Raw genomic sequence first — 17,626 nt, 5'->3', positions numbered from 1 at the left:
CTCTTCCCCACATCTCCACTACTGTCCTTTCCTTAATAACAAATAAAAGGGCTGTGACAATTCTGAGTATTTTTCAATAAAGTCCCTTGAAAAGCCCATTAAACCCAAGAAAGACCTGAGCGGCGACAACATCCTGAGGCGCAGGCAACTTACTAATTAATTCTATCCTCACAGCATCTGATCACCTCCCATGTATCCCCAACTCCATGTCCAGATAGGTGACCTGCTGCTGCAGCATTTGAGCCTTGCTTGGGCAAACGATAAAAACAGTTGCACTAATAGCCTGCAATACCTCTTTCAAGACCCTTAAGTTTTATTTTCTGGTCATGGTGGCAAACTATATATCGTCTACATAACTGATTATATTATTTCTACAGCTGAGATCTTCCCACATTTTTAAGATGAATTTATGAAACAGAGACAGGGCATTATGATATCCTTGTGGTACATGGGTGAATGTTAATTGCTTATTCCTATATGTAAAAGCAAATTTTAAACCATGCACTAGGTTTAGCAGTATAGAAAAGAAGGAATTTGTTAAATCCAATATTGTGAACCACTGAGCACCGACAGCTATAGTAGACATAATTTCATGGAATTTAGCCACGACTAGTGCAAGTCTTGGTGTAACCCAATTCAGTTCACGGTAATCTCCATATTCGTTTATCCGCCTTTAGTACAGGCCATATCAGGGAATTAGATATGTTCTCGCTTACAATCAATACCCCTTGTCCTTTAAGGGATTCTATGGTATCTTTTATCCCTTCTTTGGCTTTTTTTGAAAACCAATATTGTTTTTGGGCTTTAGGATTGGGACCCTCCACCTTTACTTCAGCCTGTATTTTTCTGCATTGCAGTTTATTCATTTCAAAGTCTTGTGGAAATCTTCTGATCAGGAACCTCCTTCACTGCTTCCTCCCATTTAGGTGTGGTGACTGGCTGAGGGGCCTTGACTGCTGACACTCTGTGAGAGGCAGGCACTGTGAATCCACCCAACCCATTGTCCGTTTTACTCAGCATGCCATTAGGTAAGTCCACAATTACATTTAATTTCCTGAGTGCATCCATACCTAGAATTCCATGTCCATCTAAGCACTGCAGACCAAATGTCAGTTTAGTCTGAATTATTCCAATAGTACAGGAGATTGGTTTTGTAAAAGGAACCGCACTTTCCTTTCTATTATAACCCTGCAGTACCTTAATCTCCTGAACTGGTAGTCTCTTGATTTTAGGGGCGGTTCTAGTACAAATGAGGGATGTTATGGCACCTATGTCTAATAACATAACTTGATTAACTATTCCAAATCTCTGTCCAGGGTAATTGTAGTTACAGGCCTCCCCCACATATCGTTTGAGATTGGAGGAGGGAGAGCTTGGCATCCTCATTGCTGCCGATGACTGGGTGATATGGGATTCTGACCACCCCCTTCATATTGAGCCAATTTCCTGAACAATTCCTCCGTTGGGAGATGATGGAGCTCATCTTTCTTTTCATACCGTAAAAGCCTCCTCCAGAGGATGGACCGAAATCCCCTTACATCACGTTCCTTTTCAAACTTTCTGTCAAACTCCTTGTCAAACTCCTTATCCTCTTTATCAAATTTAGCCTGTTTTTGATTACTTTGGCTATTTGCTACTGCTTGATTTTTTAGGGTAAGGGCTGTCTCTACTTTCTTTAATCTCACAGATAGACTCTTTAACGGTTGCTATCTTTTTCTTACCCCAATGACTAGGGTAAGCCTCCTTTTGTAATTCAAAAACTTCCTGCATTAACCTTTCCAATTCCTTAAGACTTACATTCTTTACATTCATTGGGCCCTTGGAGATTCTAATGGCAGATGATAAACCTTGGACCAGGGCCACTTTAAACTCAGGGTATCACTCACAGCAATTCCATTTATTTTAGATTTCAGAGTAGCAGCCATGTTAGCCTGTATTCGCAAAAAGAAAAGGAATACTTGTGGCAACTTAGAGACTAACAAATTTATTTGAGCATAAGCTTTCGAGGTACCATTGGAGCATCCGATGAAGTGAGCTGTAGCTCACGAAAGTTTATGCTCAAATAAATTTGTTAGTCTCTAAGGTGCCACAAGTACTCCTTCTCATTTATTTTAGGGAACACACCAACCAGCCAATAAAGTAACCTTTTTAGGGCCAGATATTTTTCTGGTCTCTGCCCCGTGTTAGTCTGTATTCACAAAAAGAAAAGGAGTACTTGTGGCACCTTAGAGACTAACAAATTTATTTGAGCGTAAGCTTTCGTGAGCTACAGCTCACTTCATCGGATGTCCCGTCTTTGTTTCTAAGAACAGAACTTGCCAATAATATTTTCATGTGGCTAATATAGATAGAACACAGCATCATATAACTCACCAATGACCCTGGCATTTGCCATTCGCACATCTCCTGGCAATGCCTCAAAGTCATCACCATTTATGCACTCTCATATTAAGGAGACTGTGTCCTCCTTGCTCAGAGCTGGCATACTGCTGATCTTAGTGAGCCAGTCAAGAGCAGGTTCCTTGTTAAGAGCTCCTAGACTTTTACCCATGACCCAGAGCTGTTCCAGTCCAAACGATTTTGTTTTGTACCAGATCCCTGGAGGGTTGTTTGTACCGTATTGTATGACCATAGTTGTTATTGGAGCCAGTGGAGGATATAATTTTCCCTCCTCCTTTTCCCCATATGGTACCATTTCTAGATCTTGCTGGGGAGCAGAAGGCTGTACTGACCTCACCGGTTTTCTACCTTCCTCCCAAGCATCCTTTCTTTCAATGGACGCTCCCCCATCTGAGTCCATATCACTGGTGTTTTGGGACTCATATCCCCTCACGGGATCCATCTGGATGGCACTCATCACCCTCTGGGTTTTCCTCAGCCTCTCTTTTAATAAATTAATTTTAAAATTACAGGAGGCATGATTACTGGAGCTTTCTTTCGCAATCTTAACTTGTTTAACCATTTCTCTCAAGGCTGGCTGTGAATCTGCCAATTTGGTTGTTAGCACAAAATTATCTTTGTCTTTCTGTGCTAAACAGATATTAAGATCTTTCACCTGTTGTTCTTGTTGATTAATCTGCATGGTCTGGTTACAGACTTGAGCAGATAGTGTATTGGCATGTACTGTTAATTTCTCCATTTCAGAGTTTTTTGATGTCATTTGTTCCTTAACCTCTGAAATGGCACCCTGCTGAGACTTGATATATTTGTCCAGTTCCTTAGCTACCATTGCAAACCCCATTTTCTTAGCTTCTTGCTAGGTTTCGGCTTGGATGTCACAAAGCCTTCCCAATTAATGCTTAATTTTTTTAAAGCATTATCTCCAACAAACAAATTCTTCTCCCATGGATTCTTCCCTTTCCCAAACAAATTTACACTGTACTCCAATGAGATTTAATTGCACTGCTTTTTCTATCCATGGGATGCATACTTCTTGTTGCTGTTAATGATTATTACAGTGATTAATTATGGTCATTGTTAAATGTTTGCGCCTTATTTCTATGCTGAATTTGTTGCTTCATCTTTAAGCAATTGGCTGTTTTTATACCTTTGTCTGCAAAACTGAAGAACCTGTTATCCAATTTTTGTTTGCCACTTAGATACTTATACACTGTAATCAAGTTGCCGCTTTGATAAATTAAATAGATTAAGCTCCATGAGTTTTTCACTCCTTTTTTCCAATCCTTTAATCAGTCCTTTAAGCATGTTTTCCAATCCTTTAATCAGTCTCATGACTCATCACTGAACCTTCTCAAATTTATCAACATCCTTCTTGAATTGTGGACACCATGACTGTATTCAATACTCCAGTAGCAACCTCACCGGTGCCAAATAGAGAGGTAATTATAAATTTCCTACTTCTATAGATCCAACAGAGAGAGGATTCAAATCCACATGTACAAATGACAATGGATTAGTAATCACTTAGCCGTAACCATTTGTCCATCTTCTTAAGTCCTTCACAACCTTTAGCTTTTAAGTCTTTTTCGGGCAGGGAGTTTCTTTTCTGTGTTTGTACAGCAGACAGAACAACAGGATCCTAATCCTGATTGGAGTCTGTGGGCGTGCAGAAGACTGGACTCACTGCTTGCACATCAAGTTGTGGCTGGCTGTGGTATAGCAGGCTCTTTTCTCAGCACTCCCTGCTGACAGCAGCTATAGCCAGGCAATGGTCTCTCTTCCCATAACTTGGTCCTCTGATCAGGTCACAGTCCAGTCCTATCCCTTTTGGGGTAACAAAGTCCAACAAATAAAAGTCCAAGTGCCCTTAGAAAAAGGTCTTCAACCTCAGTTCTGGGCTCCATGGTCCTCACATTCTTCTCTATCTCTTTCCAAGGGCTCTCCATTGTCCTTGTCCTCTTCTCCCACCTCACACCACCTTACCAGTGGTTGGGAGGGGAATCTACTAGGTTCCAGCCCATGGCCCTGTAGTGGGAAGGCAAGATCTGTCTATTCTGACCCTCACCTGATACCTCCCTGGGCTTCTTCCTACTGTAGCCTTTTACCAAGCCTTCTCCCCCACAACCTCTCTTGCAGAACACTCCCCTGGTATCCCCAAATCTCAAATCAAAAATACAATTTAAATCAACTTCCACCCTCCTAGGGCTTGGCCTTTCATGCCTTTTAAGTTTCCCCTTGCTGCTCCTCCACTGAACACCACCCAGGCCTCTCAGCAATGTGTTCATCAACACTTACCACTGGAGCCTACTCCACTCCCAGTGACTTTTGCTGTATCTCCTAGCTTCAGGAGAGGATCCCAGGGAAAACCTCCTGCCCTGGGCTTCCTTCTTGACTCTTCTAACCTCTCCTCTCTCTAGACCAGAAAGTGATTGCAGAATTCCTTCCCCTCCTCCCTGCAGCCACTTTCATCTTCTTCTTCATGGTGAAACAGATTCATCTGCTGAATCTATAACTGCCACCTACTATATCCTTCATACATTTACACCACTACACTCTTTCTTACTCTGCTTAGAAAAAAATATAGCAGAGATTTTTTTAATGTTACCCCATTTTTCCGATACATCTGAATTTGTTGTAAAGAGCCTTTCTTTCCTAGCATTCCTAGCACACTCCCTGCATTCCCATGTCAGGTGATCAACATGTGTTACATAGCCCATCTTTGTGTCTGTTCAATAAATGTAAATTATGATTCATACCATGGTGACCAGTTAACAGTCTAAGGGCTTCACTGATCCTAACTTAACTTTGAAGTAGCGCATTATCCTCTATATTGGGGCATACTTCATAGATTTTTCTTCCTCTTTTCTTCTTGGGCCACAGTTCTCTCCATTCCATTTTAAATCCTTTATTAACTAAATTTGTAAATTTGTAAATGCTCATTCAAAGGAATCTTTATATCAATTTCTCCATGTTTTAAAGCCTTTCTTGGTTCCTTATCTCCCATTTCATTGCCAGGTATCTAGCATGTGCTGGAATATAGTACTATATATAGTACTAGTACTATATTCATACCGGACCATAGCAACTCTGTCAAAAACAATATTTCATTTATTGGATCACTCTGCTTTCTGAGGCACTCCTTTTAATTGCCAGCATAGCTGATAATGAATCTGAAAAGAGAACAGCTGTGATAGGCCATATATCCTGTATCCAATGTAAAGATAACAAAAAAGGCTGCTCTAACACTACCTGTTCTTCCATCTTTAGATCTGTCAGTACGTATTTGGTAGTGGTGACTCAAATTACTGTGTATAAACTTTAACTGTCATATAGGACAGTGGCTCTCCACCTTTCCAGACTACTGTATCCCTTACAGGAGGCTGATTTGTATTGTGTACCCCCAAGTTTCACCTGACTTAAAAACTATTTGCTTACAAAATCAGACATAAAAATACAAAGATGTCACAGCACACTAGCACTGAAAAATTGCTTACATTTTCATTTTTACCATATAATTATAAAATAAATCAATTGGAATATAAATATTGTACTTACATATCAGTGTATAGTATGTAGAGCAGTATAAACGAGTCATTGTCTTTATGAAATTTTAGTTTGTACTGACTTCACTAGTGCTTTTTATGTAGCCTGTTGTAAAACTAGGCACATATCTAGATGACCTGATGTACCCCCGGGAAGACTTTTGAGTACCCCCAGGAGTACATGTATCCCTGATTGAGAACCACTGATAGGACAACTCTTTCTTTCTGTTTGTTTTATTATATAATTCTAAATCCACATCCAGAGAGCTATAACGTACTGCTCCATAACAGTAGATTTTAATCTCTTCCAGTCCTTCCTTGTCACTAAATTCTTTTACCCACATTTTAACTCTAAGAGCATGAATCAGTTTATTGTGTTGGGCTATATTTCATCTGCTTAATTCCCAACATTCCTCACATACTTGTCCAGTAATTTTATCTGTGCTATTTCCTTTGACTTTAGCCCAAAATGTCAGATCTAACATTTTCATTCTTAAATTGATAGACATTTCTCCAGTAGCTACCTGCATTACACACGGGAGGTGTCAGCCCTTTTTTAATCTGTGCATCCTCTCTTAAACTAACATTCCAGCTCCTGCCCAAATGGGCTTCATGATCATATAAGACAGGCCCACCCTCCAGGTGCAGTTCAATACCATAACTGGCTTTCCAGGCCCACATTAACCCTTTCAGAGCCTGTGTGGGGCACACACCCTATCATAGGGCACTACCATAATATACATGTTTCTTACAAATAACAAATGTTATGCTTCTTTAAAAGGCTTTTTGTTCATCCAGAATGTGCAGATTGCCTGTGACTTTCTGCAAGTAAAATGCACTAATTGCACAAACAAAAATGAGTAGACTACACTCTTTTTCACAGGAACCATCAGGTGACACCTCAAATGACAACGAACTGCAGGAATACCTTTGTTCCCTAAACAATGCTGAAAAAAAAAACTGTTTGACAGACTATGAATTTATATGAATTGTATAGGTTCATAGGCTTGCAAGGACTATTATGATCAGGCAGTGTAAAGTTCTGCATTACACAGGGCATAGAATTTCACCTTAATCATAGAATATCAGGGTTGGAAGGGACCTCAGGAGGTCATCTAGTCCAATCCCCTGCTCAAAGAAGGACCAGTCCCCAATTTTTGCCCCAGATCCCTAAATGACCCTCTCAAGGATTGAACTCACAACCCTGGGTTTAGCAGGCCAATGCTCAAACCACTGAGCTATCCTCCCCCCTAATTCCTACATTCAAGTTCATAACTTCAGGTTGAACTACCACATATCTTTTAGGTGATCCAGTCCTGATTTAAAGATTTCAAGTGACAAAGAATCCACCACAGCCCTAGTTAAGTTGTTCCAAGGGTTAATTACAAAATTTTTCACCTTATTTCTAGGCTGAATGTGTCTAATTTCAGTTTCCAGCAATTTGTTGTACCTTTATCTGCTAGATTAAAAAGCCCTCTAATACAAAAATGTTTCTCCCCATGGTGATCTCCCTCAAAAAGTATTTCCCTTATAGTTGGTGATCAAGTCACCTCTCAACTTTCTCTTGGATAAATTAAATAGATTACACTTCTTTAGTATTTCACTGTAAGGCAGGTTTTCTAGATTTTGAATTATTTTTGTAGCTTTTTTCTGAACTCTTTCCAGTTTGCCAATACCCTTTTTTAAAGTGTGGACACCAGAACTTGTCACAGTATTCCTGTAGTGATCTCATAAATGCTGTATACAGAGAGAGATAATACCATCTCCATACCTCCAGTCAATATTCCCTCTTTATATACATCCAAAGGATCCCATTAGCAATCTTAGCCACAGTATTGCAATGGAAACTCCTGTTCCGATAATTCATTATTATTGTCCTTACTGTACTGACCGTAGACTTTTCACCGATACCTTTAACTACCCTTATCAATTGTCTAATTCATACCTGCTAAATTATAGTCATTACATCAACTTGCCCTATTTTTAATTTCTTATATATTTGCATTTTTAAAATTTATTGTTTTCATTTCCCTTCATAACCAGGTTTTTGGGGGTTTTTTTTTAATCAAAGAAGCCTTCTTCCATGATTGCATAAGTTTGGGAGTTTTGGGCATTTACTGAAAGTATTCCTAAACGACTTCCTCTTATCATTCACATTTGTTTTGTTTAACATTTTCTTCCTGTCACAGGCTGGCTGGCACTTTAAGGCAAGCCAGGTTCAGTCTTGCCTGTGACCTACCACCTAGCCCCCAGCTGATGGTAATATGGCAACCTAATGACAGTTAGTGACCCCATCTGCAGGGAATCAGGAAGGACTACTTAATTATAGCTGGAAGTCAGTCTAAAGGGGTGATGCTTCAGAGAAGGTGGGACTTGCTTGCAGGTAGGAGAACACACAGGTTTAGGGTTAAATTCCTGTGGGTGGGAGCATTGAGATAAGGCTTACAAAAGCAAGGACTCAGGGAAGAGGACCCACAGGGAGCAGCACAGACTTCGGTGGGGAAGGCCCTGAGGTAGCATCAGTAAAAGCACTTTAGTGAGCCTGACTGGGGTAGAAAACTTATTACATCAGCAGAAAGGAGAAGATGGGAGGACGTAGGGAGAATCCAGAGGTCTGGGAACCAAAGAAAGGCTGTGTTAAACAAGCTGTGGGGAAGCAGTACAAAGAGGCTTGGAAGTAGGAAGTGACCCAGGGAAATAGCAGCATGTCTAAAGAAACACACCTAACTACATAATACAGGCTCTCTAGGCCACAACCCAGAGTATAGAGTGGCCTTAGCTTCCATGACTAGCCCCTGTGGAAGCCCATGCAAGCCTAACAGAAAGGATTGAGCCCAGGTGGAGTTGAAGACTGATCTCAGGGGATGGCCTGAGGAATAGTCCAAAGGGTGAGAGGTTTGAAGGTTCTTCTGTGTTATAGCTGTTAGTTGGACCTTTCATTGCCCCAGTAGGAGACTGAACTTTATGTGAATTGCTTAGGGGGCTGGAAATGAGGACCCCTTGCTGCATCACACCCTCACACAAGGGGGCACTCTGGGTGTGGAGTACACAGTCTTACACTTCCCAATCAATTTTGTTTTCCGCTTTGGGGTGGTGGTTGTTGTTGCTTTTTTTTTTTTAAAGCACCATATATGTAACTGGTGGGGACTGTATTTTGTTTGCACCTAACAAAGGCAAATGGGTTGTAATCACTTGCATCAAGGCAATCATATTTAGTTCAGTAAAAATGAATATTTTTTCCTTCAGCCTTTCTTGACATTTTAAACTTGCAATCTTAACATTCTTGTAGTAACTCATACAAAAAAGCTACTAAATTATAACAGTTACACTCCCTAGTCATAAACTTACGAAAAACACATTCCCCTTACTATAGTTGAAATCAGCTATATGATGCATATAGCGTTGCCTGCTGTACATGTTTTTTTTTTTTCCCCATAGACTGTTAACTCCCCAGAAATCTGCCAGTATTGAGCAAGGTGTGTGGAGAGAACATGTGTGGAGGAAATCCAGCTGCTTGATATAAGTTTGCTGGGAACAAAGAATCTACCCTACCCAGTGAAATTTCAAGGTTCCCTTGCCATTGCCCAGAAAAGGGATGAGAAAGACGAGGTGCGTACCTTACCCAGTACCCAAAGCCTTAATTACCTCCTGTGCATCAAAGGAAAAACCCACCCCTGTATCTACCTGGGTGGCAAAAGCCCCAACTCCTTTATCTAGCTGCCAAAACCTGCAGCTTCCCCCTGATTGTTTCTATTATGTAGTTACTGTCAATAAAAATTATCTGCAACATATTGAGAATTTTGGCTATCATAAAGTAAATGTAATTTTGCAATTAACATTGGTTACTGTACTGGGAGAGGGCAGTACTGGGGAGAGCTTGACAGCGCTGCATAATACAAGGATTCTTCCCTTTAAAATTCAGGTCCTTGCCACATAATTGAGGTGTAGTATGCTGCACTGGACATGGCTGCTTGGTTAATATCTTTCTTTGGCATTTCTAAATCACCCATCATCTTAGCATTTAGGCATCTACTATAATATTAGTCTAGCAAGTTATATCATAATCCTTTTAAAATTCCATATAGGAATACTTTATAAAATAGGAAAACAAAATTGCCAAGGTAAAATGCCAAGATGTTGCACAGTATTCTTCTGTTCCTGGAGACTGCAGTCTTGAAGCCATTATCTAAACATGCTCACATAATGACATGCAGTACAGAGTTCTTGAGAAGTTCATCTGAAAGTAGGTGGTGGGGAGATGTTTTTGTAGCTCCTTTCAATATTTTATGAACTCTGGTAAAACTGGCTGAGACATCTAAATAAATATCTGATTGTAGCTGGATTGCATTTTATAAAAATGGAAACATGCTTGCATAGGCCCATGTAAAATGTAGTCTTTTAAAAACTGACTTACAAATGCAAATGTGTGACTATAATGAGCTTTCTTCACTAATTATCTGAAGTTCACAATGTGGTTTTGATGCAGATTTCAGTTTGACTACAATTTCCATAATCTGTCACAGCTGGACAAACTTTGTTATAATTGGCTGGATTTACTTTGGCTTTATAAGCTATCCCTGTGCACACTTTACAGTCACCTGAAATATCCCCTAAAATAGAAGCTATTTATGCTTGAAATGTTTAAATGAACCAATACAAATGTACCCCCAAAAGATCTGATTCACTGCTATACAGAATTTAATTCAGCATTACGTGGTATTATGTACTGGAAAATAATCACATCCATGTGTCATATGGGAGACACTGTTTTGCTATCAAACTAAGATAATTGTTTATAAGCTAATATTTTCTGCTTTTTCAGGTGGGTGTTTAACTAACCTGACTGGAGTAGGGCAGGTAGGAGAGGACATGGGGGGGGGGGGGAAATCAAGGGAAGGTGAGTTCCTTTTTGCCAATCTACCATATTAATCTCTTGCTATAATTGACATATTGTTTGCTTTATTAGCACATCACAGAAATAGTCCCATGCAGCTCTCCATTCACGTCTTTCATTACTGGGCCAAGTGATTGCATTCTGCCTCCCTTGTTGCTTCCATCCTTCTCTTCTCCCTTCTCTTCTGCATCTGATCACTGCCTCACCATTTCCCCCCAGCTCCCGCCCTGTCTCTGTTTTCCTCCACTGACTTTGGCTTTTCACATATTTTCCTACCTTCCCTTTTTCAGTCATTTCAGACAAAATTACAGGAATCAGACAACTCTAGGTTTATGTATAAAGCAATACATATATTATTTATAAAAATATGTATTATAGTATGCATGAATTTTGGATGACAATATTACTCACGTGGTTTTTTGCAATATTGAACTTATGCTGATCACAATATGCTGGTTATTTATAAAATACATATGTTTTTTCATAAACTAGAATTGCTTGGTATGCATGAATGTAACTGGGGTTAAAGTCATATGTTTTTAATTCAGATAGAATTTACTTAGCTTTATACTATCAGTCTGGTGACTTAATTCCAGAGAGGATGGCTTAATGAAACTCCTAGACTTCTTGGAACACCAATGCTATCCTTCATCATTCTGAGACATATTACTATGATCCTCAGCTAGTGTAAATCACTATACTTCTGCCAAGTTAATTGAACTATATAAATTGACACCAGCTCAGGGCCAGGCCCATTTAATGTTCTACAGTTTACTGTGTGATGCAGAAACCCCTTGGCAAAGGGTCCTCTGCTCTTTTCAAACAACTCTCACCTCAGAACCAATAAACTCGTTACATTAAACATGTCTTGCAGAATATTTTCTATAAATAGTAACATGTAAGGTATCTTTAGAAGCTTGTAACTTGTCAAAATTCAAAATCATTGCGAGATGTACGTGCAGGAATAATGTATTTATATTGATAGCATGTTTTATGGACTTGGAGTAAAAAGTAAAGATTTGTCACCAGGGATGTTTCAGTCATGGTGCATTTGGGCAAGAGGGAATTGTCACCCTGTCCTGTCTGGACAATGATATCTTGCAAGACTCAACTGTTTAGCCTTGTGCAATATTAAGATTTTGAATAGGACACCATCTGGGACAATGACAAACAGTTAAAAACATTTAAGGGTAAAAAAGAAACTTTACAAAAGACAGGTTCACCCTATCAATCAATAGAAAGAAAAGATAGAGTATAACAGCGTGTGGGGAAGGGACAAACTGGATCCATTCAATGAGGAAACCTCTTGAGGAGTGCAGGGGCATTCATGAATGCTTGGATCCTGGTTTATCTGTAGCCAGCCAGCTAGCTCGGCAGAAGACTAAACTGTTGGGAGAAATCTACATTTTTATATGGGCAAGGAAACCAGTAATACATTTAGACCCAGGTTCTCATTTTATGTTTTGTTTTGTAACCATGTGTTTCCACCTCTCTTATTTTTACTTAAATCTATATTCTGACTTTAACGAACCTACTTTTTTTTAATTAGTGCGGTGAATTATACAAAAGTGATGGTTTAAGGTAAAACTAGTAAATTGGGGTACACTGCCGCTTTAGGTGTGTAGGATCTGGAACTTTGGTGAGTAGCCAGCATCGGGGCTGAAAGTCACCAGGGAACAATTCAAAGAGATTTGGAGATTGGGGTATACCTTCTGTTAACCTGCAACATGAATTTAGGGCTGGCATAGCCCACAGGAGGGTGCGCGAGGGGCTGAAAGACTGGCCTTGTCACAGAGCTGACACCCTGCTACAACAAGAAAGGCTCCCTCTTGCCAGAGGCAGGGGGTAACAAGGTGACTCTCAGTCCTGGGTACCCAAGAACCATCACAAGTGCTTTTGGGCGTATTCTGGGCCAAGATGCTCAAAGCACCACAGGCCTGGCAGGAGCACTCTGAGAAAAACTAGGCTTACACACAGCTGTGAGTTATTGGCTTTATTGAAGGTTAGTGACCCACCCGCAACAGGGACTCCAAGCGTTGCAGTCACGGAGGCAGGGAACCCAGCACACCGGAGCTTTGCCTGGGACGGAGTCCGACGGAGGGGCAGACAGTCAGCATTAATAAGCATTATACAAAAACAACTCATGAATATAAAGTTAGTTGCTTCTTAAAGGGGGGGCTTTCTACTACCTGGCGAAGTAGCTATGTCCTTCAAGAACTCTCTCTATCCCACAGTAACCTCTCAGCTCGAGAAAGCGGAAGTTCTCTGACTAGGCCGTAACAAAGTCTTCCTCAGTCCCTTACAGGGCTGAAACCTCAAAACCTATTCTGCATCAGCCTTAAAGATGCCACAGTGTTTTTCATATGAGTAGGGGTTTGCTTTGTTACCCTTGTCCAGATTTCCCTCTGTTTCCCAGTTTACTGATTGGCTGTCTGAGTCCCACTCCAGAGCTAGCTTGCATAGTGCCACTCATCCCAAAGTACTTCACATCTTAGACACAGGGGAATCATGCAGTGTAATTGCAGAGAACTCAATGTATCTTCTGAAGGCTTTAGTTGGCCCAGATCAGATTTGTCCCTGCACTTCTAGGGAGTCAGTGTTTCAAATCTTGTTGTGTACAGTGTTTCTCAAGTCACTGGCTTGTGAGCCAAAAACAGGTGGGGCAACACAAGGTGTTGAAAATGTTATTACATTTGAAGAAAAAGAATCTCATTCTACCCATTCCCTGCACACCCATATTCTGTCAATCTTTTGCAACACACACAAAGTATTGCAATTTATAATCATAAATTAGACTTATTGTACTGATTTTTTTTTACTTTTATAGTAAATGTGAAAGTTAGACTTTGAATAAGGCATTGCCAATCCAAAATGGTTGAGAAATGCTGTTTTATAGCATCAAACTGCCCTCTCTGACCTCTGCAAGGTCCTGAGCACCTCACATCCCATTGTCTCAACAGGAAACAAAAATGACCAAAGCCTCTCAGGAGATGCTCATACCTGCAGGATCAGCCCCACAGTTACCATGTCAGTGGAATCTATTTAGTTTTACATGGTCTTAAGGGATGCCGATTGAAATGACATTTTGTTGATTGAGGGTAGAGTCCAATGTACTAAGAAGGGAAGGTTGTAACATTCTGTAGTTCTGGACTAGGATGACATGTTCCTACAGATAAATCAGGAATCTATCCGGGCAGAATTCAGACCCTTTATCTTGTAGTCTGAGTTTCCAGCAGAGAAAACTGATGTCTAGTCATTCCTGGGGTAGTATATTACATTGTCTTTAAACAGTGACCATGACCAGATGAAGAAAAATAAACAGTGTTAAGGGAAAGTCTGTGATATTTCCTGATAATCTGAATCTCTCTTCAGTAGTAAGGACTGTGTTCTGTAATAGTTTGACATTTGTATAAAACAGTACAGCAGGAGCCAGAATATCTAACTTGAATCTCATGCTTTTATTATTTGTATTGAGGTAGCATCTGAATGCCTCCAGCTGAGATCAGTGCTCCATTGTACTTTGGCATTGTAGGAAAGCTACCCTGAGGAGTTTATAGTCTAAATAGACAAGACAGTCAAACAGTGGGAGAAATGAGGTGGTATTATCCCCCTTTTTTTACAGATGGAGAACTGAGACATTCAAAGATCATGTTTTGTCCCAGCTCAGATGGGAAGCTTGTGACAGTGCTAGAAACTGAATGTAGATCTCCTGAGTCCCTGTTCAGTGCTCTAATCAGAGGCCATCCTTCCTACATTTTAGGATTATGCCTTGAGTCAAGGGCTTATATTCAGTTTTGGATTATTTTTGTCAATTTTTAAGATACAAATAAAATGAGTCCCAGAACTTCTCCTAGAAAAGCCTTTCCTGGTCCAAACAAAAACAAAAACAAAAACAAAAAACCAAAAACTATGCGAAGATCCAAAGCTATGTAGTCCTTGGTCAGAAAAGTGCATGCCAAAATTTTTGATGTGGGTGTGAAGGAACTAATCCTTCCCCAGGTGGCTATTAAAACAAACACTTTAATCTTATATTAATTAGGAAAGTGACAATCAAATATGGTACCTCTCTATTCAGTGAAGTTGTTTCCTTTATTTTTGAATTAAATCTGATTTCTTTGCTGACAGTCTTACATTTTTAGATGATATCTTACAAAATTAGGTATCACTTTGTGTGTAACTAAAGCATAGCAATAAAAAAAACTTCTCATCTTCGCTAAGGAAGAGTCGACTTGACTGTAATCTGCCTCATGAACTATCAAAAGCGTCAGCTAAGTACTAACTTCACGATCTTTATTATTGGTGAAGAGGCAAAAAAAGTGCAGGGTTTTTCAGATAGAAGGTGAGATTTACTGATCTGAAAATAGGAATAAAACATCTTTGGATTTTTAAAGTGAGTAAATCTGACCTGGATTCCCTTGAGAGACAAATTGCCAGTGTAGCATATGCCCCAAAAGAACCTCTCACTCACCACAGAATTGCAGATGCCTCCAGAAAGAAGGATAAGAATGGTCATACTGGGTCAGGCCAAAGGTCCATCTAGCCCATATCCTATCTTCTAACAGTGGCCAATGCCAGGTGCTTCAGAGGGAAAGGATGAGTTAAGATCATGAGGTGGATCCTAGTTGTCATTGATTTGTGCCTGGCAACATTAAACTGATGAAAGGCTGTGATTTCCCCCCACTTTCTCCCCACCCCAAGTTGACTATAGAATGTTAAGGCCTCCAGAGGAGAAGGTACCATGTGGTATCATTATCCCTAAAACTCCCAATTAAGGTTTTAAGGTTTAATTTTTCCAGCCCAACATTACAGAGGCCAACAGAGCCTGGATACAGACATTTGAGATGGGCAGAAAGGTAGGGGCTAGATGTCAAGGGATGTCAAGCTTGGTAAGACAGTATGCATGTAGGGTCTATTCTTTTAAATCCATTTATCAGAGTGTTTCCCCTTTGATTTTTGTATAAGGGGAAGATAAACCCCCATAATCTCAGACGCAACCAACCCTGTGACACACCAGCTCCTATTGTTTGCCATTACTGGGGCCCATTTCTGTGTTCAGATTACTTTTTTCCCCAGATATTTTTGTGGAGGAGTGGAAAATATTTATATCAGTGTCTACAAATATCATACACTGAGTGGTATTTCTGTCTGATATGCCTGAATGCATAAAGTTGGATCAAAGGGTGTTGTTAAAGAAACCAACTTGGAAAGGAAAAACAATGGCCTAGATAAGAAATTTGTAAGCAAACAAAATGGCCAGGCTTGTAGCTGTGAAGAGGAGACTCCTAGGTCCCAGCTGTAACCAGGCCCTGGTCTTAAAGTGGACAAATTGTGGATTTCCACCTCACAAGACAAAGGCCTGACATCTTTGGGTTGTACTTAATAAAACTCTGAGAAGGGACAGCAATGCAGATAGCCTGGTACCCAAGTGGAAGGCTGATTGGGGCAATGGTAACTTACGATAAGTGGCAACAGCAGTAAAAACAAGCGTTGCCAAAGTCAGAGCAAGAGGAGAGGTGGTTTATGCTTTTTTCAGTAAGAGAGAAGGAAAGAACAGATGTAGAAAATGTTTTATGAGAAACTCAAGAAAAGTCAGTTGGTGGAGTTATGCAGAGAGAGGCAACTAAAGTCTCAAGGACTAACAAAGATTAACCTGCTATACCTCAAGTGTACCCTGAATGGTGGTGGAGATACTAGCAGACAGTGGAATTGGAGGCCAGGAGGATCCAGGAGCTTGAGGAAGACAACTGGAGTGTAGGCAGGAGCAGGAGTGGTAGCCAGTCCCCTAGGCAGACACTGTTCACTGACTCAAGTGAACTCAAGGAGTGTTCCTGGAGGAGAAAGGGATGGATTTGGAGAAAAAAAAAAAGCAGCTTACTGGTCTGGACAAATAGATAGCATGAAACTGGGGAACCAGGGACGCACTGGTGTGGTAAGTGAGGGTTGAACACAGGATGCCCATTCTAGGAGGCACATAGATGCTGAATTGTTAGCCCAGTTCATAGAGGAGGGAGATACCGAAGCCTAAGTCTCCGCCTTTGAAAGAGTTAGTAATTTGAACTGGGTACCCGCAGCAGAGAGGCTGTTTTCTCACCCTATCAGTGGGTCCAAAGGACATTCAAGCATCCATTCAAATAGGAGAGGCAGACTGTGACTTAGAAATCCTTGAAAAAAGTATTGCTGCTTAAATGTGAACTGACCCCTGAGGCTTATCGGAAAGGATTTCAGGGGGTGCAGAAGCATGAGGATAACTTATCTAGAAGTAAAAAGAAAAGGAGTACTTGTGGCACCTTAGAGACTAACAAATTTATTTGAGCATAAGCTTTCGTGAGCTACAACTCACTTCATCGGATGCATTTGGTAGAAAATACAGTGGGGAGATTTATATACACACACAGAACATGAAACAATGGGTTTTATCATACACACTATAAGGAGAGTGATCACTTAAGATGAGCCATCACCAGCAGCAGGGGTGGGAAAGGAGGAAAACCTTTCATGGTGACAAGCAAGGTAGGCTATATCCAGCAGTTAACAAGAACATCTGAGGAACAGTGGGGGGTGGGGGGGGAGAAATAACATGGGGAAATAGGCTTGAATAGAGACTGGGAATGGATGAGTCATTACACAAAGTAATCCTAAGTTAATTGTATCCAGTTTGCAAATTAATTCCAATTCAGCAGTCTCTCGTTGGAGTCTGTTTTTGAAGTTTTTTTGTTGAAGGATAGCCACCCTCAGGTCTGTAATTGAGTGACCGGAGAGATTGAAGTGTTCTCCAACTGGTTTTTGAATG

Source organism: Dermochelys coriacea, chromosome 2 (genome assembly GCF_009764565.3).
Source record: "Dermochelys coriacea isolate rDerCor1 chromosome 2, rDerCor1.pri.v4, whole genome shotgun sequence".
NCBI classification, from domain to species: domain Eukaryota; kingdom Metazoa; phylum Chordata; order Testudines; family Dermochelyidae; genus Dermochelys; species Dermochelys coriacea.
The sequence above is the reverse complement of the archived record's forward strand: the minus strand, read 5'-3'. Positions refer to the sequence as shown.